This window comes from Hyla sarda, chromosome 12, assembly GCF_029499605.1.
Source record: "Hyla sarda isolate aHylSar1 chromosome 12, aHylSar1.hap1, whole genome shotgun sequence".
NCBI lineage: Eukaryota > Metazoa > Chordata > Amphibia > Anura > Hylidae > Hyla > Hyla sarda.
Genome location: NC_079200.1, coordinates 33964008 through 33988952, shown reverse-complemented (window position 1 = coordinate 33988952; position 24945 = coordinate 33964008).

Below are 24945 nucleotides of genomic sequence, written 5' to 3'. Positions count from 1 at the left end.
TGGTGTATGGTGTCTATGTGCTGGTGTATGGTGTCTATGTGCTGGTGTATGGTGTCTATGTGCTGGTGTATGGTGTCTATATGCTGGTGTATGGTGTCTATGTGCTGGTGTATGGTGTCTATGTGCTGGTATATGGTGTCTATGTGCTGGTGTATGGTGTCTATGTGCTGGTGTATGGTGTCTATGTGCTGGTGTATGGTGTCTATGTGCTGGTGTATGGTGTCTATGTGCTGGTGTATGGTGTCTATGTGCTGGTGTATGGTGTCTATGTGCTGGTGTATGGTGTCTATGTGCTGGTGTATGGTGTCTATGTGCTGGTGTATGGTGTCTATGTGCTGGTGTATGGTGTCTATGTGCTGGTGTATGGTGTCTATGTGCTGGTGTATGGTGTCTATGTGCTGGTGTATGGTGTCTATGTGCTGGTGTATGGTGTCTATGTGCTGGTGTATGGTGTCTATATGCTGGTGTATGGTGTCTATGTGCTGGTGTATGGTTTCTATGTGCTGGTGTATGGTGTCTATGTGCTGGTGTATGGTGTCTATGTGCTGGTGTATGGTGTCTATGTGCTGGTGTATGGTGTCTATGTGCTGGTGTATGGTGTCTATGTGCTGGTGTATGGTGTCTATGTGCTGGTGTATGGTGTCTATGTGCTGGTGTATGGTGTCTATATGCTGGTGTATGGTGTCTATGTGCTGGTGTATGGTGTCTATGTGCTGGTGTATGGTGTCTATGTGCTGGTGTATGGTGTCTATGTGCTGGTGTATGGTGTCTATGTGCTGGTGTATGGTGTCTATGTGCTGGTGTATGGTGTCTATGTGCTGGTGTATGGTGTCTATGTGCTGGTGTATGGTGTCTATGTGCTGGTGTATGGTGTCTATGTGCTGGTGTATGGTGTCTATGTGCTGGTGTATGGTGTCTATGTGCTGGTGTATGGTGTCTATGTGCTGGTGTATGGTGTCTCCATATAATGATTCATAACTGGGCTCAAAAACCTTTCGACATGTCATAGAATCGTTGCAAAAGCTTTGATCTGTGGCGATCTGGGGGTTCAGTCAGAACGGGCAGGGAGAAGAGCTTCTCTCTCTCTCTCTCTGTTCCTCTCCTCGTTGCAGGATACGGATTCTGTAAAAGCTTGTATCCTGCCATGAGCAGACAGGAGAAGCGCTCAGCCAAGTGGGGGCCTAAAAAATAAAACCCAGACTAATAAAAAAAAAACTTTTGACATGTCTGTGTGACATCCAAATGTTTGTACGGAATACATCCAGCACGCCTACAATTTATTCCAGCAAAGACATAGTACCATAGCAACATTTTAACCCTTTCCATGTCTTCGTCAAGCAATAAGACCAACACATGTAAAGGGTCGAAACGTTGCTATTGTACTACCGTATTTTTTCGCCATATAAGACGCTCCGGCATGTAAGCAGGGAAATCTAGAAAAAAAAGATTCTGAACCAAATACAATGTAAAGTATAGGACAGTGTTCTTCAACCTGCGGACCTCCAGATGTTGCAAAACTACAACTCCCAGCATGCCCGGACAGCCGTTGGCTGTCCGGGCATGCTGGGAATTGTAGTTTTGCAACATCTGGAGGTCCGCAGGTTGGAGACCACTGGTATAGGAGGTAATACTCACCTGTCCGCGCCACTCCGGACCCATCACCGCTGCCCTGGATGTCGCCCTCCATCGCTGTCGCCGCGTCCCTGGGGTGTCCCCGTCACACCGGAACGTCTCTGCTGCCCGGGATCCTCGCTCTCCGCCACGCACGCCGCTCCTATTGGATGACGGGACGGCGTGCGCGACGATGTGATGACGATGAAGGAGAGCGCCGGCCATGCACGGGATCCCGGCACGGAGCAGACACCGAGGAGGCAGGTAAGGTCAATCCCGATGTCCTGTAAGCTGTTCGGGACGCCGGGATTTCACAGCGGTGGTCCCGAACAGCCCGACTGAGCAGCCGGGTTAGTGTCACTTTCGCTTCAGACGCGGCGGTCAGCTTTGATCGCCGCGTCTGAAGGGTTAATACAGGGCATCACCGCGATCGGTGATGTCCTGTATTAGCCGCGGGTCCTGGCCGTTGATGGCCGCAGGGACCGCTGCGATATGACAGGGTTTTAATGTGTATTCGCCGTATAAGACGCACTAACTTTTCCCCCCCAGTTTTGGGGAAGACAAAGTGCGTCTTATACGCCAAAAAATACGGTATGTCTTTGCTGGAATAAATTCTAAGGCTATGTTACACAGCAGGATTTCTGCACGGAATTCTGCATGAATTTATAATCAATTCACATCAATGGGATTTCGCTGTCCCATTCACACAACAGAATTTTTGCTCCAGAATTTCCGCTGCAGGAATTCCATTAAAGGGGTAGTCCAGTGGTGAAAAACGTATCCCCTATCTTAAAGGGGTATTCCAGGCAAAAACTTTTTTTTATATATCAACTGGCTACGGAAAGTTAAACAGATTTGTACATTACTTCTATTAAAAAAATCTTAATCCTTCCAATAGTTATTAGCTTCTGAAGTTGAGTTGCTGTTTTCTGTCTAACTGCTTTCTGATGACTCACGTCCCGGGAGCTGTGCAGCTCCTATGGGGATATTTTCCCATCATGCAAGGGATATTCTCCCATCATGCACAGCTCCCGGGACGTGACATCATCATTGAGCAGTTAGACAGAAAACTTCAGAAGCTAATAACTATTGGAAGGATTAAGATTTTTTAATAGAAGTAATTTACAAATCTGTTTAACTTTCCGGAGCCAGTTGATATATATAAAAAAAGTTTTTGCCTGGAATACCCCTTTAAGGATAGCGGATAAGTTTCAGATTGCGGGGGGGTGTGACCGCTGGGGCCCCCCAGCGATCTCTCTGTACGGGGGCCCCGGCTCGCTATATTTGTATTGAGGGGGCGTGTCAGCAGCCGCTTCGTCAACACGCCCCCTCCCATAGACTTGCATAGCGGGGGGTGACGTCACACGGGGGCGGAGTCATGATGTCACGATACTCCGGCCCTGTGGTCGCCACCCGGCTGTTTGCGAGCTGGCACTGCGGAGTGCAGCTCAAACAGGTGGGTGGCGAATACAAGATTGCGGGGGTTCCCAGCGACGGGACCCCCACGGTGAGACATCTTATTCTCTATCCTTTGGATAGGGGATAAGATGTCTCAGGGCCGGAGTACCCCTTTAATGCCATCTGCCCCTAGGGCAGTGGTCTCCAACCTGCAGACCTCCAAATGTTGCAAAACTATAACTCCCAGCATGCCCGGACAGCCGTTGGCTGTCCGGGCATGCTGGGAGTTGTAGTTTTGCAACATCTGGAGGTCCGCAGGTTGGAGACCACTGCCCTAGGGTGATAACATCTGCCCTCCATCACACCCTCACCACATTTCACAAAGATATTCAACTTAAAATTTTGCTTTAAAAAAAGTTGAGAATTGCTTTAGCGTTTTCCGTGAATGATACAGAAGAGATGACTGAGGATTTTACTGTGGGAGTCTTTGCTGGGTGATCCTGTCCACCCTCCCCACTTTACATATAATTAGGATTCTGGTAATTATTGACCTTTGCCCCTACACAACTAGCATTCATTTTCCACAGACTTTGGCTATTAGATCTGTGAACCTTTCCAGACTGCTAAAAATTCCTTCCTCTTGTCCTCCTGGCATTAGAGCCATAATAAGTGACAGATGAGGCCACAGATGCTCCTCCTTCTTGTCTGGCCTCCTATAATGATTAATTACTGATCACCGTAACGAGTGCTCCCTCCAGTGCCATGGTCCCCAACATGCGGCTCTCCAGATGTTGCACAACTGGGCATGATGGGATTTTGCAACTGCTGGAGAACCGCAGGTCGGGAAACATTGCTCTAGTGGAGTGGTCCCCAATCCAGTTCTCCAACAAGGCCCATCAACATTCCGGGTTTTTTCAGCTACTCCATTGGAATACAACAGGATGAAATCCTGGACTGTTGGTCGCCTTAACCCCTTAAAGGATACCTCTCATCAAATAAACTTTTGATTATATTTTAGATTAATGAATGTGGAATAACTTTCCAATAGCATGTTAATGAAAAATATGCTTCTTTCTATTGTATTTTTCCCGATCAGTCCTGTCAGCAAGCATTTCTGACTCATGCTGGAGTCCTAAACACTCAGAGCTGCCAGCCTGCTTTGTTCACAGCCAAACAGGCTGTGAACAAAGCAGGCTGGCAGCTCTGAGTGTTCTCCTTTGTGAACAAAGCAGACTGGGAGCTCGTAGTGTTTAGGACTCCAGCATGAGTCTGAAATGCTTGCTGCCAGGACTGGTAGGGAGACCCCTAGTGGTCATTTCTTCAAAGTGGAAAATTAAATAGAAAGAAGCATATTTTTTAATAACATGCAATTGGGAAGTTATTCTGCATACATTAATCTATAATATATCAAAAGTTTTTTTGATGAGAGGTAAAAGGAGTTCTCCAACTGAAATCTTTTATCCCCCGCTGTGCCCGGGCTGTAAAACTATACATAATAAACTTTCACTTACCTGCCTACGATCCCCCGTTGTTCCGATATCGCCGCCCATGCTCCGGTCCCTGTCAGTTTCCTCTTCCTGCGGGTCGGTGACTTCACTTTGCGCTCAGCCTATCAGCGGCCGCGACGGGACATTGCTGCGGCCACTGATAGGCTAAGTGCAGAGTGAAGTCACCGACCCGCAGGAAGTGGAAGAGACCGGGACCGGAGAACGGGATGGCGATATCGGAACAACGGGGGATCGTAGGCGGGTAAGTGAAAGTTTATTATGTATAGTTTTACAGCTCGGGCACAGCGGGGGTTAAAAGTTTTAGCTTAGAGAAATCCTTTAAAGGGGTACTCCGCCCCTGGCATCTTATCCCCTATCCAAAGAATAGGGGATAAGATGTTAGATCGCCACGGTCCCGCTGCTGGGGACCCCGGGGATCCCCGCTGCAGCACCCCACTATCATTACTGCGCAGAGCGAGTTCGCGACACAGGGGCCGGAGCAGCGTGACGTCATGGCTCCGCCCCTCATGACATCACGGCCCGTCCCCTTAATGCAAATCTATGGCAGGGGGCGTGACGAATGCCACGCCCCCTCCCATAGACTTGTATTGACGGGGGCGGGCCGTGACATCACGAGGGGCGGAGCCATGACGTAACGAGGCTCCAGCCCCTGTATTGCCCGTCATTACGTGCAGAGAGATCTCGCTCTGCGCAGTAATGATAGCGGGGTGCCGCTGCAGCGATCCCCAGGGTCGCCAGCAGCGGGACTCCGGCGATCTGACATCTTATCCCCTATCCTTTGGATAGGGGATAAGATGTCTAGGGGCGGAGTACCCCTTTAAGGACCAAGGGTTTTTCCGTTTTTGCACTTTCATTTTTTCCTCCTTACCTTTAAAAAACCATAACTCTTTCAATTTTGCACCTAAAAATCCATATGATTGCTTATGTTTTGTGCAACCAATTCTACTTTGTAATGACATCAGTCATTTTACCCAAAAATCTACAATGAAACGGAAAAAAAAATCATTGTGCGACAAAATTGAAGAAAGAACACCATTTTGTAACTTTTGATTTTTTTCGTACTTCTGGAAAAAAACATAACTACATGCAGGATAATTTATACGTTTAAAATTGTTATGTTCTGACCCCTATAACTTTTTAATTTTTTCGTGTACGAGGCGGTACGAGGGCTCATTTTTTGCGCCGCGGCCTAAAGTTTTTAGCGGTACCATATATGTTTTGATCGGACTTTTTGATTGCTTTTTATTTATTTTTTCATGATATAAAAAGTGACAAAAAATGTGCTATTTTGTACTTTGGAATGTTTTTGCGCGTACGCCATTGACCGTATCTATGTATCCATGTTTCTATCTCATATCTATCTATCTATGTATCTATCCACAAAAAAGGATATGTTGGCCAGCACATACTGGAAAATTGGCTCAAAAAATTCCTCCAGAACATTGATCAAGTTCAATGTTCTGGCGGATTTACGCCCCACAGGCATTGCTGTCTATGGGGACGGCAATGTCCATGCGGTCCTAGTGCTGACTGACTCCGGACAGATTTTGTATGGTCAGAAATTTCAAAGTGTACAGCTGACCTTAAACTTATCTGTTAGTGTACTAATGTGGTTCAGTGGGGGCAGGGACCTATGTGTGTAATTACATTCTCTGTACTGCGCTGCAGAGTATGTTGGCACTGTGTAAATGCATCAAAATAAATACTTAAAAGGATTATCCAGAAATAGAAAATCAGAGCTAATTTCTTTCAAAAACTGCTCTCCGTCTGTCTCCAGGTTGGGTGTGGTTCTGCAGCTCAGTTCCATTGAAGTGAATGGAACCAAGTTGTAATACCACACCCAACCTGGGGACAGACGTGAAGCTGTTTTTGAAAGAAATTAGCTCTGTTTAATCTGGTTTTGGATTACTGAGAAATCATGATACACTTGTTTACAGCACCAATGGATCTACTTCACATAAACAGTATCTATCCGCTGCAGTGTTTAGTTTTTAGATATCTCAATGGCGAACCTCTGACCAAGACTTTTCATTTTCCTGCATGAAACCATCTGTTTCCATCCAGTGGAAGTGCTATCTATCTATCTATCTATCTATCTATCTATCTATCTCATATATATCTCATATCTATCTATCTATCTATCTATCTATCTCTCTATCTCATATCTATCTATCTATCTATCTCTCTATCTCATATCTATCTATCTCATATCTATCTCATATCTATGTATCTATCTATCTATCTCATATCTATCTATCTATCTATCTATCTCATATCTATCTCATATCTATGTATCTATCTATCTCATATCTATCTATCTATCTATCTATCTATCTCATATCTATCTATCTATCTATCTATCTCATATCTATCTCATATCTATGTATCTATCTATCTATGTATCTATCTCATATCTATCCATCTATGTATGTATTGCATGTGACCATGGGTCAATAAAAACACGTTTAAACAATTGGAGTGCTGCGGAACCTCTTTTGTTTGTTCTGTATCTATCTATGTATCTATCTTTCTCATAGATTATATATATATATATATATATATATATATATATATATATATATATGGGAAGCCTATCAGGCTAAATTTGTGGGAGGGGCTTTGGCTATTTAACATCCATCGGCCCCTCCCTCTGGGCGTATGCTGGGTTGGCGAAATTGCGGGGGTTCTTTCGTTGCGTACGCTGGGTCAGGTGTGTGGTGGTGCAGGTAAGTGCCGGGTGACCGGCAGGTTTCTTTTACTGGGGCCCTGGTCTGTTGCTATTTGCTCCCCTCGTTTGGCGGGCAGGCTCCGGCACCCAGCGTGTTATGTAGGCGGCGCGTGCCCGGGCTGGCCGCAGTGAACACGGCCTCTGGATCCAGCGGCAGCTGGCGGCATGGCAGGCGCGGGGAGACGCGACCCACGTGGGTCTCCCTGTGCCGGCGTCTAACGTGTAACACGGGGCTCTGAACGGGCGGGGTCACAGCATGCCAGTGAGCCGGCGGTATAGCTCCACGGATGGCCAGCAGGTGGCGCTGGAAAAAATAAAAATAAAATGTGTGTGAGGAAATGTGTTAGGCTTACAGAGTGTATTGGTACCATGCAGTAATAAGGGGCTGGCTCATGGTACACCGGTGTCAGGCCACAGTTCCTGACACATGCACTGTCGCAGACAAGGGGCAGCTTGTAAAGTTAATAATACGATAATCCATATTACTGTGGCTTCGGTTTAGGGGGGGTGGTGGTCATGCATATCGGGGTACCGGGTCAGAGGCTTGGGGTAGTCAAGTAATTAGTGGGGTTGGGGTAGTTTCAGGCATAGGGGGGGGGGGCTAGGGGGTGCCAGCATGTATGGGTCAGGGGTGGTAGGTGGCGCGTAAACCATATGGTTAGTACACTGTTAGTTTCTCTTGCAGATTAGGTGGTCTGTATCCAGTTAGGTGGTCGTTACGTTCCTGGTCATTGCAAACTTGGCTACGGTCAGTACCAACCGTACGGCGGTTGTTCATGTTATTTATTCACGTTTCACGGTGGTCATCACTTTCGCTAGCAGACGCTAGTTCACGTCATTTCAGTCAAATGCTTAATACTCCTGTTACATTAGTTAATGTTACGCACTGCTGCTGTTACACATAGACCCTGAATCACTGTATATCTGACTCGACATGTCAGATAGGGTTCAAGGCGTCATTGCTACTGTCACGCATACAGAGCATTTCGTTTACATGGGTAGTGGTCACTGCGATCTTGACTCTTCTTCAAGGGTGACCACTCGCCTGCGGTGGTTGCTGACACGTCTTCAGAGCCATCGCTAGTTAGTTAGAAACGGTGCACACTGTAATCTTGACTCGCAGTCAGGAGGTGTTCACGGTTTAATTATTCATGACTATACGCGTCATGCACACGTTCTCGGTCAGACACACGGTCAGGCCTCGTTTCAAACTATTCAGGTGGTACTCTGGGTCGCACTGGCACTACGGTCAGCACTCTTGGGTTCGGCCACATTGCACGGGCAGTCTGCAGCTGTAAGCTAACATTAAGTATGTATTCGGTTGTTTGCAGGGTTACAGTCGATTTGCTGTTCGTTTCAGACGTCTTACTGTTGTGTTACAGTGGTGGTAAGGTCAGTCAGTACTCAGCAAGGGGGGTACACGTTTCTCATATCTGGTGACTCACGATTACCGTTTTTTTCCCCGGCACCCGTTACGGCCCGGACAGGTCATGTCTCACGTGTCAGACATAGAGGACCCGATGTCCATCCCTGATACACCAGCTAGAAGCTCCGTACGAGGGACGCCCTCCTCTGCAGCTTACAGGGCTTGGACGATCCCCAAATTGATGGAGGAGTTGCGCAAGAGAGCAATTCCATTTCCAGCAACCGCCCGAAAAGCAGAGTTGTACAAACTCCTCATGGCGGATCAGGGGGCTGGCGACAGTCAGGAGGGGACCTCGGGCCAGTCCACCCTCTCTGAACTGCATGCAATGATGACTTCCATGTTGGGCAGGCTGGATTCTCTGGAGAGAAGGGGCATTCAGGGGCCTCCAGCTCCAGCAGCATTGCAGGCGCCAACGCCTACACAGATGTCTGCCCCTGTTCCGGTAGGCAACCCAGGTAGGCGCTCTGGGCCACCAAGGGTGTCACCAGTCCATTTTGTTCCAGCGGCCCTGAGAAAGGACATATTGGAAGGGAAGGACATCAATTTGGCGGCCCTGTTGCTATCTGCCTTCGACGTTGAGGACACTAGAACGGTAGCGTGCGCTGACTTATCTGTTGTCCTTAAGAGTAAGGACACCAGGCTGAAACGGAAGCTAAATATCCACGAGTTTGTGATTGCCTTCAGCAAATACAGGGAGGTGATATGCTCAGCCAGGCCGGAGCGCAGAGAGGAGCTCGACCTGTATTTGCTGAGGGTTACTGAATACGCATACAAATACGGTGGTACCCATTTCTACGATTATCATAGAAGTTTCTCAGCCATGGCAGCGGCGGCCTTCAGCCAAGATGGGTACCTCACGGACTGGAGCATCGAAGATTCACAGATGTTCTGCAGCCACTTCGCAAATCTCAAATTCCCCGCATGTGCCGCCTGTCAATTAATCACGCATACTACGGCGTGGTGTGTAGGGCTGGCTCAACAGGGCGAGCAGGGCGCCACCAGACCGTCCACTTCCACGGACAGTTTCAGCAGGTCCGCACCTTCCGTGGATAAGTTGGGCCGTCCAGTACACTATTTTGGAGGCTCACAAATTTGTAACAACTATAACATGTCTTCGTGCAACTTCAGCAATTGCAGGTTATTACACGTCTGCTTCTACTGCTTCAGGGCACATCCGGGCTCTGCATGTAGGCAGAAAGGGCCAGCATGACTAGGCGGGGTACGTACCCCAGTCCTGGCCGCTCTGCTCGCGGATCACCTGGACCCAGATTGGGTCCAATGGATGATCAATAGTTTTGATAGAGGCTTCCACGCCGGCATGGTCACACTGCCGCAGGCCACATTTGAATGCGACAATCTGCTGTCTGCCGTAAACGATCCCGCTGTTGTCACTGAATTAATAAATGCTGAGCTAATGAAAGGTTATATGATTGGCCCCTTGTTAGTTTCTCCATTCAGGTCTTGGAGGGTCAGTCCGGTAGGGGTGGTAACAGGCAAGTTCAATGGGAAAAAGAGACTGATATTTGACTTGTCGGCTCCTCATGGGTCACTTGTCCCCAGTATCAACTCTCTCATTCCATCCGAGGAGTTTAGCATGCATTATTCTTCCATAGACCAGGCTATTCAGGTCATCTTGGCGCTCGGCCCAGGGACTTGGATGGCGAAGGCGGATATCTCTGACGCCTTCAAGTTGCTGCCATTGCACAGGGACCAGTGGCAATGGTTTGGGCTCAAATGGCAGGGGGCATATTATTTTGCTTCCAAGTTGACTTTCGGATGCAAGAGCAGCACGTGGCTGTTTGACCAACTGGCCCAGGCATTGCACTGGCTGCTGGTTAATGTCTCTGGATGCAGCCAGGTCATCCATTATCTGGATGACTTTCTTCTGCTCAGTCGCCCGAGGGAAGAGCCGGACCAGTTGGTCAGATTGCTGAAACTGTTCACTGATATTGGGGTGCCAGTGTCTCCCAAGAAAACGGTCGGTCCAACTAAGTGTCTCACCTTTCTGGGAGTAATCCTAGATTCAGTCGCAATGCAAGTCAGCTTGCCCACTGACAAACTCAACCGTATCAGAGACACTATCCACAAGTACACGGTCTCCCAGGTCACGACCAAGGGCGAGTTGCAGAGCTTGCTGGGAATGCTGGCATTTGCTATGCGAGCAATCCCGCAGGGCAGAGCGTTCGTATCCAGAATATTGTCTTTGCTGCATGGTGTCCCTCATCAACACAGTAGGGTTTGGTTAGATTGCCAAGCCCTGGCTGACCTGAACATGTGGGATAGGTTCATGGCACAATGGAATGGGACGGCTATGTTTGTCCCGCCAGCCTCCGAGTTGTCCCCCAAGATCTGCACCGATGCGTCATCTTCCATAGGTTATGGTGCAGTGTGGGGCGGCAGGTGGATGGCGGGCCAATGGTCCAAGCAGGTATTGGCTCTGGCAGGCTTCAGCAGCACTTCAGCACTTTTTGAGGTTTTCCCCATTGTAGCAGCTGCAGTGACATGGGGCGACAAGTGGTCAGGGCAGACGGTGGAGTTTCAGTGTGACAATCAGGCGACAGTTGCCATGGTCAACAAGGGCAGTTCCGGGCATGCTACTGTCATGTCATTCATGCGCAGACTAGTCTGGGTGTCCTTACAACACAACTTCAATTTTGTAGCCAGACACATACCGGGGGTAGACAACACGGCCACAGATGCTCTGTCCAGGGCTAATTTCCATCTCTTTTCACAGGTGGCTCCGCAAGCAGATGCAGTAGGAACACAACCCCCTTGCCTGGCACAATTAATCTTGGACTGAATTATTACACACAGGTGGCCCGGGAGTTAATGTCGGACGCCTTAGCCCCAATACCAGAAAGGCCTATCATGCAGCACAGGACATCTTCAGGTCATATCTGTCGCAACATAGCATCCCCTTTTCTTACGACACCACTATCATTCTATCTTTCATCGGTTTCTGCCACTCTTCTCTGCACCTGTCTCATAGCACTATCAAATCTTACCTTTCGGGCATTCAGCATTTCATTTCTTTATCCCACCCAGACAGGCTGTCTATCCTATCATCTCAGGCTGTCAAGGCTGCGCTCAGAGGGGTGGTGGCTCGTAGCGCCACAGCGCCACCTCTCAGGAAACCGATCAGCGGCGAGCTGTTCCGAGCCATGTCTGACGCATTAGCCAATAACCCGTTTGGCTTCGAGCGCAGTCTGATAATCAAATCTGCCATTTATCTAGCCTTCTATGGCTTCCTCCGGCCGGGTGAATTTTCATGTGTCAGGCGGGGAGCGACACATCCACAGAAGGCTCATTTAAGGTGGCAGGGTTCTTGGTTCGAAGTTTCACTGTCTGTCACAAAAACTTGTAGGTGGGGGGCGGTGGTTAAGTATTTTCCTTCAGGCAACAACTGGTGCCCGGTGGCGGTGTTGGCACAACTGGTTGAGTTCCTCCATGATAAGCCTCCGGAGTCGCCACTGTTGCCTTTCGGTGGGGGTGCTCTTACCACTTCTCTTTTCACATCGCATGTCCGCACGCTGCTTGGCAATTTAGGACACAACCCCAGAGAGTTCTCAGGTCACTCATTCCGCATAGGAGCAGCATCGGCGGCCTCCAGGCACAAGGTGCCTGTACATGTCATCCAGAAGTTGGGGAGGTGGCGTTCTGATGCATATACCACTTATGTCCCAGATCCCTCAAGGGAAATGGCAGAGGCATTTCAATTTTTGGCATTATAAATAAATGATACTTAATTACCCTAACTGGTGGTGTATTTTTGCCCTCTATAGGCGGACCCTCGACGCGGTTTTCAGGCACACCTCAACCGCTGTTCTATGTTATAAGTAGAGTTTTGTGTTAGGTCTTGGTAAATCTAGTTTCTTGCAGGTGGCCTTGGCAGGAGATAACAGGTAAGCCCATGCACGGTTCAAAGTCCTGACCACAAGTGGGAAGCCTATCAGGCTGAATTTGTGGGAGGGGCTTTGGCTATTTAACATCCATCGGCCCCTCCCTCTGGGCGTATGCTGGGTTGGCGAAACCCACCCTCCTCACCCTTTTCTTCATCACCATACATAAGGGAATGCCCTCTATAGGCGGATCCTCGACGCGGTTTTCAGGCACACCTCAACCGCTGTTCTATGTTATAAGTAGAGTTTTGTGTTAGGTCTTGGTAAATCTAGTTTCTTGCAGGTGGCCTTGGCAGGAGATAACAGGTAAGCCCATGCACGGTTCAAAGTCCTGACCACAAATATATATATATATATATATATATATATATATATATATAATCTATCTATATATCTATCTATCCACAAAAAAGGATATGTTGGCCAGCACATACTGATACCAAACTGTTGCATGGACCTGGCATACAGGTGCACGCTGCTAGGCTAAATATACACAAGCAGGAGAATACAGAAGCACACTGCTAGCACAAAGATACAGATAAAACATGAAATGCTATATTGCTACAATAAAAAATGTAGGTGCTTTGCTCACCATTTGGCCAAATAGTTTGGACCATCCCACCACAATAAGGTGACCTCATTGGGACGGACCCTACACTGTGAATGTGCCTCTGAGCAGTCAGTTACCTGGCTTGTAAGGTCTGAAACATCCAGCACCTTATAAGATGGGTGGGGTGCAGGAACCAACATGGAGGTGGCCACTTGTATCTTTGTGCTAGCAGTGTGCTGCTGTATTCTCCTGCTTGTGTATATTTAGCCTAGCAGCGTGCACCTGTATGCCGAGTCCATGCAGTAGCTTGGTGTCAGAATGTGCTGGCCAACTTATCCTTTTTTTGTTATACATATGGGGGAGTGGCTACCTCCATGTTGGTTCCTGGACCCCACCCATCTTTTAAGGTGCTGAATGTTTCAGACCTTACAAGCCTGGTAACTGACTTCACAGAGGCACATTCACAGTGTAGGGTCCGTCCCAATGAGGTCACTTATTGTGGTGGGATGGTCCAAACTATTTGGGCAAATGGTGAGCGAAGCACCTCAATTTTTCATTTTTCATTGTAACAATATAGCATTTCATGTTTCATCTGTATCTTTGTGCTAGCAGCGTGCTGCTGTATTCTCCTGCTTGTATATATCTATCGATATATCTCATATCTATCTATCTATGTATCATTGGAATAACAATTTAACCCTTTGGAATTCCCTGGATATCAGTATTGATTACTTAAAAACGTGGCCTGATTGTTCTCTAAATCACCATAATAGACAAACACACAATTAATAACACACAAACTTTTACTGTTCATGTCTTTTCTTAAGTACATTGAGTAAACATCCAGAGTGAAGGGAAAAAAAATTAAAGGAACCCTTGAATTTAATTACCCATAGTTCCTCCTTTCATCAGCAATCATCTTAATGTTTCCTGCAGCTGCAAATGAAATTTTCACAATGTTGAGGTCTCTTTTTCCTGCACAGCAGTCTTCAGGCTATGCCTTTAAATCTCAAGTCAGGACATTGAATTACCCATTCTAGAATACAACTCTTCTTTTTCATCAGTTCTTTTGCCTATTTGCTTATGTTTTTAGGGTCGTTTCCTTTACGCAACACCCAATGGCCCAGATTTATCAAACCGTGTGAGAAAAAATTGAGTGATTTTTCCTCAGCAACCAATCACAGCTCAGCTATCGAGCTGAGGTAAAGGGAAAGCTGAGCTGTGATTGGTCGCTGTGGGTAAATCTCTCTATTTTTTCTCTCACACAGTTTGATAAATCTGAATAGTACAGGGTGGGCCATTTATATGGATACACCTTAATAACATGGGAATGGTTGGTGATATTAACTTCCTGTTTGTGGGACATTAGTATATGTGAGGGGGGGAAACTTTTCAAGATGGGTGGTGACCATGGCTGCCATTTTGAAGTCGGCTATTTTGAATCCAACTTTAGTTTTTTCAATAGGAAGAGGGTCATGTGACACATCAAACTAATTTGGAATTTCACAAGAAAAACAATGATGTGCTTGGTTTTAACTTAACTTTATTCTTTCATGAGTTATTTACAAGTTTCTGACCACTTATAACCCCTTAACGACAATGGACGTAAATGTACGTCATGGTGACGTGGTACTTAGCGCACCATGACGTACATTTACGCGCCGACATGATCGCGAGCACCGGAGCGGTACTGGCGTCATGCCCGGCAGGTCCCGGCTGATATGAGCAGCCAGGGACCCGCCGGTAATGGCGGACATCCGCGATTGCGCAGATGTCCGCCAATAACCCCTCCGATGCCATGATCAATACAGATCACGACATCTGCGGCATTGCGGTAGTTTGAATGGATGATCGGATCGCCCGCAGCGCTGCCGCGGGGATCCGATCATCCAGCATGGCGGCCGGAGGTCCCCTCACCTGGCTCCGGCCGTCTCCCGGGGTCTTCTGCTCTGATCTGAGATCGAGCAGAAGATCACCGATAATACTGAGCAGTGCTGTGTCCTATACATAGCACTGCACAGTATTAACAATCAACTGATTGCAATGAATAGTCCCCTATGGGGACATAAAAAGTGTAAAAAAAAAAAAAAAAAAGTTAAATAAATGTGAAAAATCCCCTCCCCCAATAAAAAGTAAAACGTCAGTTTTTCTCCATTTTACCCTCAAAAAGCGTAAACAATTATTAATACACATATTTGGTATCGCCGCGTAAAAGTATGAACTATTCAAATATATTGTTAATTATCCCGTACAGTGAACGGCGTAAACGTAAAAAAAATTCCAAAATTGCTGCTTTTTTGTCACATTTTATTCAAAAATTTTTTTATAAAAAATGAATAAAGAGTAAAACCTAAGCAAAAGTGGTACTGATAAAAACTACAGATCATGGCACAAAAAGTGAGCCCTCATATCGCCCCATATACGGAAAAATGAGAAAGTTATAGGTGGTCAAAATAGGGCAATTTCAAACATACTAATTTTGTTAAAATGGTTTGAGATTTTTTTTAAGCGGTACAATTATAGAAAAGCATATATCATGTGTATCATTTTAATCGTATTGACCCACAGAATAAAGAAAACATGTCATTTTTACCGGAAAGTGTACAGCGTGAAAACAAAACCTTCCAAAATTTGCTAAATTGCGGTTTCTTTTCAATTTTCCCACATAAATAATATTTGTTTGATTGCGCCATACATTTTATGGTAAAATAAGTGATGTAATTACAAAGTACAATTGGTGACACAAAAAACAAGCCCTCATACTAGTCTGTGGATGGAAATATAAGAGAGTTATGATTTTTAGAAGGCGAGGAGGAAAAACAAAAATGCAAAAATAAAATTGGTCGGGTCCTTAAGGGGATAAAATGTGTTCAATGTGCTGCCCATTGCGTTGGATTGTCAATGCAGCCCTCTTCTCTATATACTACTATATACACCGCAGGAGAAATGCTAGCACAGGCTTACAGTATCCGTATACACTGCTATATACTACTATATACACCGCAGGAGAAATGCTAGCACAGGCTTCCAGTATACACTGCTATATACTACTATATACACCACAGGAGAAATGCTAGCACAGGCTTCCAGTATACACTGCTATATACTACTATATACACCACAGGAGAAATGCTAGCACAGGCTTCCAGTATTCACTGCTATATACTACTATATATACCACAGGAGAAATGCTAGCACAGGCTTCCAGTATCCGTATACACTGCTATATACTACTATATACACCGCAGGAGAAATGCTAGCACAGGCTTCCAGTATTCACTGCTATATACTACTATATACACCACAGGAGAAATGCTAGCACAGGCTTCCAGTATCCGTATACACTGCTATATACTACTATATAGAGCGCAGGAGAAATGCTAGCACAGGCTTCCAGTATCCATATACACTGCTATATACTACTATATACACCGCAGGAGAAATGCTAGCACAGGCTTCCAGTATCCGTATACACTGCTATATACTACTATATACACCACAGGAGAAATGCTAGCACAGGCTTCCAGTATCCGTATACACTGCTATATACTACTATATACACCGCAGGAGAAATGCTAGCACAGGCTTCCAGTATCTGTATACACTGCTATATACTACTATATAGAGCGCAGGAGAAATGCTAGCACAGGCTTCCAGTATCCGTATACACTGCTATATACTACTATATACACTGCAGGAGAAATGCTAGCACAGGCTTCCAGTATCTGTATACACTGCTATATACTACTATATACAGCGCAGGAGAAATGCTAGCACAGGCTTCCAGTATCCGTATACACTACTATATACTACTATATACACCGCAGGAGAAATGCTAGCTCAGGCTTCCAGTATCCGTATACACTACTATATACTACTATATACACCGCAGGAGAAATGCTAGCACAGGCTTCCAGTATCCGTATACACTGCTATATACACCGCAGGAGAAATGCTAGCACAGGCTTCCAGTATCCGTATACACTGCTATATACTACTATATACACCGCAGGAGAAATGCTAGCACAGGCTTCCAGTATCCGTATACACTGCTATATACTACTATATACACCGCAGGAGAAATGCTAGCACAGGCTTCCAGTATACGTATACACTGCTATATACTACTATATACACCGCAGGAGAAATGCTAGCACAGGCTTCCAGTATCTGTATACACTGCTATATACTACTATATACACCGCAGGAGAAGTACTAGCACAGGTTCCAGTATCCGTATACACTGCTATATACTACTATATACACCGCAGGAGAAATGCTAGCACAGGCTTCCAGTATCCATATACACTGCTATATACTGCTATATACACCGCAGGAGAAGTACTAGCACAGGCTTCCAGTATCCATAGTTTCAGGTGCTGCAGAACGGGCAAAACTAAAATTGGAACAGGACCCTCAGTTTACGCAGAAGATTTTGTTCAGTGATGAGGAAACTTTTATGTGAATGGTGAAGTTAACAAACAAAACCACCGCTATTGGTCTGACACTAACCCACATTGGATAGATCCCTCCGAGACTGTTGGAACACAAACATTGATGGTATGGTGTGGTATATGGGGTACAAAGATAGTGGGGCCATTCTTCATCAATGGAAACCTCAAGGCCACTGGATATGAGAAATTGCTACATGATGATGTGTTTCCCTCTTTATGCACTGAAGCTGGCTCGCTCCCTGAGTATTTCCAGCAAGATGGTGACCACCACATTATGGGTGTCAGGTCCGAGCATTCCTAGATGAACAGTTTCCTGGAAAGTGGATTGGTCGTCGTAGGCCAGTTGAATGGCCCCCAAGGTCACCCGTTCTGACCCCCTTATCTTTGGGGTCATCTGAAGGCAATTGTCTATGATGTGAAGATACGAGATGTGCAGCACCTGAAACTACAGATACTGGAAGCCTGTGCTAGCATTTCTCCTGCAGTGTATATAGTAGTATATAGCAGTGTATACGGATACTGAAGCCTGTGCTAGCATTTCTCCTGTGGTGTATATAGTAGTGTATACAGATACTGGAAGCCTGTGCTAGCATTTCTTCTGTGGTGTATATAGTAGTATATAGCAGTGTATACGGATACTGGAGGCCTGTGCTAGCATTTCTCCTGCGGTGTATATAGTAGTATATAGCAGTGTATATGGATACTGGAAGCCTGTGCTAGCATTTCTCCTGCGGTGTATATAGTAGTATATAGCAGTGTATACGGATACTGGAAGCCTGTGCTAGCATTTCTCCTGCGGTGTATATAGTAGTGTATAGCAGTGTATACGGATACTGGAGGCCTGTGCTAGCATTTCTCCTGCGGTGTATATAGTAGTATATAGCAGTGTATACTGGAAGCCTGTGCTAGCATTTCTCCTGCGGTGTATATAGTAGTATATAGCAGTGTATATGGATACTGGAAGCCTGTGCTAGCATTTCTCCTGCGGTGTATATAGTAGTATATAGCAGTGTATACGGATACTGGAAGCCTGTGCTAGCATTTCTCCTGAGTTGTATATAGTAGTATATAGCAGTGTATACGGATACTGGAAGCCTGTGCTAGCATTTCTCCTGCGGTGTATATAGTAGTATATAGCAGTGTATACGGATACCAGAAGCCTGTGCTAGCATTTCTCCTGTGGTGTATATAGTAGTATATAGCAGTGTATACGGATACTGGAAGCCTGTGCTAGCATTTCTCCTGCGGTGTATATAGTAGTATATAGCAGTGTATACGGATACTGGAAGCCTGTGGTAGCATTTCTCCTGTGGTGTATATAGTAGTATATAGCAGTGTATACAGATACTGGAAGCCTGTGCTAGCATTTCTCCTGCGGTGTATATAGTAGTATACAGCAGTGTATATGGATACTGGAAGCCTGTGCTAGCATTTCTCCTGCGGTGTATATAGTAGTATATAGCAGTGTATACGGATACTGGAAGCCTGTGCTAGCATTTCTCCTGCGGTGTATATAGTAGTATATAGCAGTGTATACAGATACTGGAAGCCTGTGCTAGCATTTCTCCTGCAGTGTATATAGTAGTATATAGCAGTGTATACGGATACCGGAAGCCTGTGCTAGCATTTCTCCTGCGGTGTATATAGTAGTATATAGCAGTGTATATGGATACTGGAAGCCTGTGCTAGCATTTCTCCTGCGGTGTATATAGTAGTATATAGCAGTGTACACGGATACTGGAAGCCTGTGCTAGCATTTCTCCTGTGGTGTATATAGTAGTATATAGCAGTGTATATGGATACTGGAAGCCTGTGCTAGCATTTCTCCTGCGGTGTATATAGTAGTATATAGCAGTGTACACGGATACTGGAAGCCTGTGCTAGCATTTCTCCTGCGGTGTATATAGTAGTATATAGCAGTGTATATGGATACCGGAAGCCTGTGCTAGCATTTCTCCTGCGGTGTATATAGTAGTATATAGCAGTGTACACGGATACTGGAAGCCTGTGCTAGCATTTCTCCTGCGGTGTATATAGTAGTATATAGCAGTGTATACAGATACTGGAAGCCTGTGCTAGCATTTCTCCTGCGGTGTATATAGTAGTATATAGCAGTGTATATGGATACTGGAAGCCTGTGCTAGCATTTCTCCTGCGGTGTATATAGTAGTATATAGCAGTGTATATGGATACTGGAAGCCTGTGCTAGCATTTCTCCTGCGGTGTATATAGTAGTATATAGCAGTGTACACGGATACTGGAAGCCTGTGCTAGCATTTCTCCTGTGGTGTATATAGTAGTATATAGCAGTGTATATGGATACTGGAAGCCTGTGCTAGCATTTCTCCTGCGGTGTATATAGTAGTATATAGCAGTGTACACGGATACTGGAAGCCTGTGCTAGCATTTCTCCTGCGGTGTATATAGTAGTATATAGCAGTGTATATGGATACCGGAAGCCTGTGCTAGCATTTCTCCTGCGGTGTATATAGTAGTATATAGCAGTGTACACGGATACTGGAAGCCTGTGCTAGCATTTCTCCTGCGGTGTATATAGTAGTATATAGCAGTGTATACAGATACTGGAAGCCTGTGCTAGCATTTCTCCTGCGGTGTATATAGTAGTATATAGCAGTGTATATGGATACTGGAAGCCTGTGCTAGCATTTCTCCTGCGGTGTATATAGTAGTATATAGCAGTGTACAGGGATACTGGAAGCCTGTGCTAGCATTTCTCCTGCGGTGTATATAGTAGTATATAGCAGTGTATACGGATACTGGAAGCCTGTGCTAGCATTTCTCCTGCGGTGTATATAGTAGTATATAGCAGTGTATATGGATACCGGAAGCCTGTGCTAGCATTTCTCCTGCGGTGTATATAGTAGTATATAGCAGTGTATATGGATACTGGAAGCCTGTGCTAGCATTTCTCCTGCGGTGTATATAGTAGTATATAGCAGTATATAGAGAAGAGGCGCATTGACAATCCAACACAATGGGCAGCACATTGAACACATTTTATTGTAAATAACTCATGAAGGAATAAAGTTACATTAAAACCAAGCACATCATTGTTTTTCTTGTGAAATTCCCAATAAGTTTGATGTGTCACATGACCCTCTTCCTATTGAAAAACTAAAGTTGGATTCAAAATGGCCGACTTCAAAATGGCCACCATCTTGAAAAGTTTCCCCCCTCACATATACTAATGTGCCACAAGCAGGAAGTTAATATCACCAACCATTCCCATTTTATTAAGGTGTATCCATATACACCCACCCCACCCTGTAGTATGTCTCTTCAACTTGAGGTTTATGGACTGATTCCATTACATGCTCCTGCAAACGGTTGGTGCCGACACCTCTGTCCATGTCAGGAACTGTCTGGGGTAAGAGCAAATCCCCATAGCAAACCTCTCCTGCTCCAGACAGTACCTGACATGAACAGAGGTGACAGCAGAGAGCACTGTGGTTAGACTGGACATAAATACACAACTTCCTGTGTAGTATACAGCAGCTGATAAGTACTGGAAGGATTAAGATTTTTATATGTAGAAGTAATTTACAAATCTGTATAACTTTCTGGCACCAGTTGATTTAAAAATATTTTTTTTTCTTCCGGAGTACCCCTTTAAAAACAAGATAAAGAGTGCAACCAAATAAAAACATTTCAGGATATCCAATGGAATTAATACAAAGTGAACACTGTTCTACATGAATTATATAACTTTACGTGTGTTAATAATATTGTAACACACAATGCATATTAATACTTCCTTCTGATGGAAAATAAATAGATAAAAATGAATAAATAGATGAATAAATATTACTGAATATGAAAGATTGCCTCAAGTCACACACTGTATTGCTGAGGATAAACATAAGTATAATATAATGTGGATCTAATGCACAAATAGAACATCATAATTGCTGTTTGAGGTTTATTTTTTTGTAATTGAACAAGGAAAATTATAAATGTGAAAAAAAGAGAAATTGCTGGAAAAAAATAGTAAAATAAGAGTTCTTTATAGATGTTTAGCCTATTCCCAAAGCTGATTTACCTTAACTGACTCCAGAAAGTTAAACAGATTTGTAAATGACTTCTATTAAAAAAATCTTAATCCTTTCAGTACTTATGAGCTGATGAAGTTGAGTTGTTCATTTCTTTCTAAGTTCTGTCTGATGACACCTGTCTCGGGAACCGCCCAGTTTAGAAGCAAATCCCCATAGCAAACCTCTTCTACTCTGTGCAGTTCCCGAGACAAGCAGAGGTGTCAGCAGAGAGCACTGTTGCCAGACAGAAAACAACAACTCAACTTCAGCAGCTGATAATTATTGAACGATTTTTTTAATAGAAGTAATTATTTCTTATTATATATTTGTTTTTGTTGATTACTGGGTCTTTTGGGGTTTTCAGACCTATCAGTTAACCTCGGAGTAGATGGTAGATTGAGCTGCACTGCCTCTTTGTCTTAATTTACAAATCTGTTTAACTTTCTGGAGCCAGTTGATATAAAAGAAAAAAAAAAGTTTTTTTCCTGGAATACCCCTTTAATTTCCTAGTCGTGCAACTGACATACTTCTTGTTGCCCTCTCTGCATTCAATTATACAGTGATCCCTCAACATATGATGGTAATTCCTTCCAAACGACCCATCATTTGTTGAATCCATGGTATGTTGAGGGATTCGTGCAATTTAAAAAGTGCATTTAATACTCACCGCTGCTCCGGACCGCGTCCTCACCGCTCCCGATGCTGTCCCAGGGGCTCCCGATGCTGTCCCGCTGCTCCGGTGTCTTCTTCGGGATCCTCTGGCTTCTTCCGCATCTTCTCCAGGGTCCGGGCCTCGCTTTCTGGTGACGTTATTACGTTTTTGCGCTGGGACGGCGTGCGCAGTGACGTAATAACGACGCCGTAAAGCGAGGCACGGACCCTGGAGAAGATGCGGAAGACGCCGGAGGATCGCGAAGTGGACCCGGAGCAGCGGGAATAGGTAAGTGGACCTGCCCGGGATGCTTAAACTGATATCCGACAGCAGCTTAAGCATTTTGCGCTGTCAGATAGCAGTTAATGCGATGGCCCCGACATATAAAAGCATTGTATGTCGATTTGATCATATGTCGGGGCCATCGCATGTCAGGGGGGTTACTGTATAGACACCGTTTGTGGTGTTATAGTTCAAATGGTTTTTAATTTTATTAATTTAAAAAACAAAAACAAAACATTTTTAATCTGTTCACCAGATTTGAAATCCTGAAATTTCTTACATGGTCAAAATGCAAGTGTGGTAGGGTGCGAGATGGTTTTTAACCACACAAATTGTTTTGTATTTTTTCCTGCAACAAAAGTGGAGTTTCTATGGGGGCCAGGGAATCCCTCTCATTTGAAAATCTTACAAAGTGAGGGCTTGTTCACACAGCAGAATGTCGGCGAGGAATTCTGCAGCAATATTCCGCCTGGACATTCTGCTGCAGCAGAGTCCCATTGATTTCATGGGAGAAACATGCTGCGTAAATCCCGATTTTAGAACTGCAGAAAGAATAGATATGTCTATTGTTTCCACGGATTTTACTCGGAAATGCAATGCGTCTATAAATGCGTCTATATACAGTGGTCCCTCAACATATGATGGTAATCCGTTCCAAATGAACCATCGTTTGTTGAAACCATCGTATGTTGAGGGATCCGTGCAGTGTAAAGTATAGGAAGTTATACTCACCTGTCCCCGCTGCTCCGGACCATCACCGCTGCCCTGGATGTCGCCCTCCATCGCTGTCGCCACATCCCCGGGGTGTCCCCACTGCTCCGGAACGTCTTTGCTGCCCGGGATCGTCGCTCTCACGTCGCCGTCATCACGTCGCTATGCACACTGCTCCTATTGGATGACGGGACGGCGTGCGCGGCGACGTGATGACGACGACGGAGAGTGCCTACGATGCAGGAGATCCCGAAGAGGACGGTCTGGAGTTCCGGGGACAGGTAAGTGATCATCACCGGACCTCACGGGGCACCGTAAACGGCTATCCGGCGGCAGCTGAAGCAGTGAGCGCTGCCGGATACCTGTTTATTCGATGGCTCCGACATGCAGAAGCATCATGTGTTGATGCTGCCTTCAACAAGCGATGGCCTCTGAGAGTGATCGTATGTTGAAATTATCGTATGTCGGGGCCATCGTAGGTCGGGGGGTTACTATATTTCCAAGTGGTCCGGCCGCCCTGGAACGTGCAAATGTGCAGAATGTCCACCTGTGGTTTTTTTCAGGCGGGCACTCCACACATTCTCAACTATGTGAACATGGCCTAATACTGGTTCATAGACGACCTCCTCCTTAAAGAAGATGTCCAGCGGTAAGAAATGTATCCCCTTTCCGCAGGATAGGTGATAAATGTCTGATCGCAGGGGTTCTGACCACTGGGACCATTTGCCCCAGCTCGACCTCGGCTCTGCTATGCTTGAGCAAGGTCAAAACACTCCATTCATCTCTATGGGAGAGGCTGAGACAACAGAGTAGAAAAAAATAAAATAAAAACAAAACAGTAAAAGCCATTGAATGAAAAGATGTATCCAAAATGTATTCCAATAATTTAGTAAGAGAATTTGGCCTCATGCACATGGTAGAGCCATCACCTATGTGCAGGAGGCTTTGCAGCCATATGGTGAAAGGTACCATATTTTGGATATTTCTCATAGAACAACACTATACTACAACATGTGATAAAGCAGACAGAATTTGTATGTGGTGGCCTATTATGGGATGATGTGTCCCAGTACATTTCTCCTGTCCTGTCAGGCAGAGTCGGAGGGACGTCCCCAGGGCCCCCTCTACAGTGTAACCCCTATTGTATATATGTTTGCATTACTAGTGTACTGTTGCTTTAAATATTATACCATGTGCTTGTTACCCAGGAGGCACTAGTGACCAGGTGACCCCCAAGTGACCTATGGGATCCTTGCTAAGCCCCCCTATAAAAATCAGGGTAGGGGCTGCAATCTCTCTCTTGGAGCTCTTACCTCTTGTTCCTAAGGTCCAGTTCAGTCAAGACGTCTCAGAGTGTGTCCAGAGCATTGGAGGCCTCAAGCCTAAAGTCTGCAGCCACAAAGTCAGCTCAAGTAAGCTCAAAGTCATCTTCATGTCAATATATATAGTCACCGTGACCTGCACTAAAGTGTATCTATATACTGCAAGTCCCAGTAAGCCTACGAGGTCCCCCTGTGTCACTGGTCACCTCTTTGGGATATTGGCTGTACTGCATAGACTGTGTCATCTGTCTACTCTCAGTAAAGCTCCCATTGTCCGTAACTTGGCATCGGTGTCTTCATTGCCCCCTGTGCCTAGCCCAGGACCAGCGGTATTACCTTCGGGGGGGTTAAG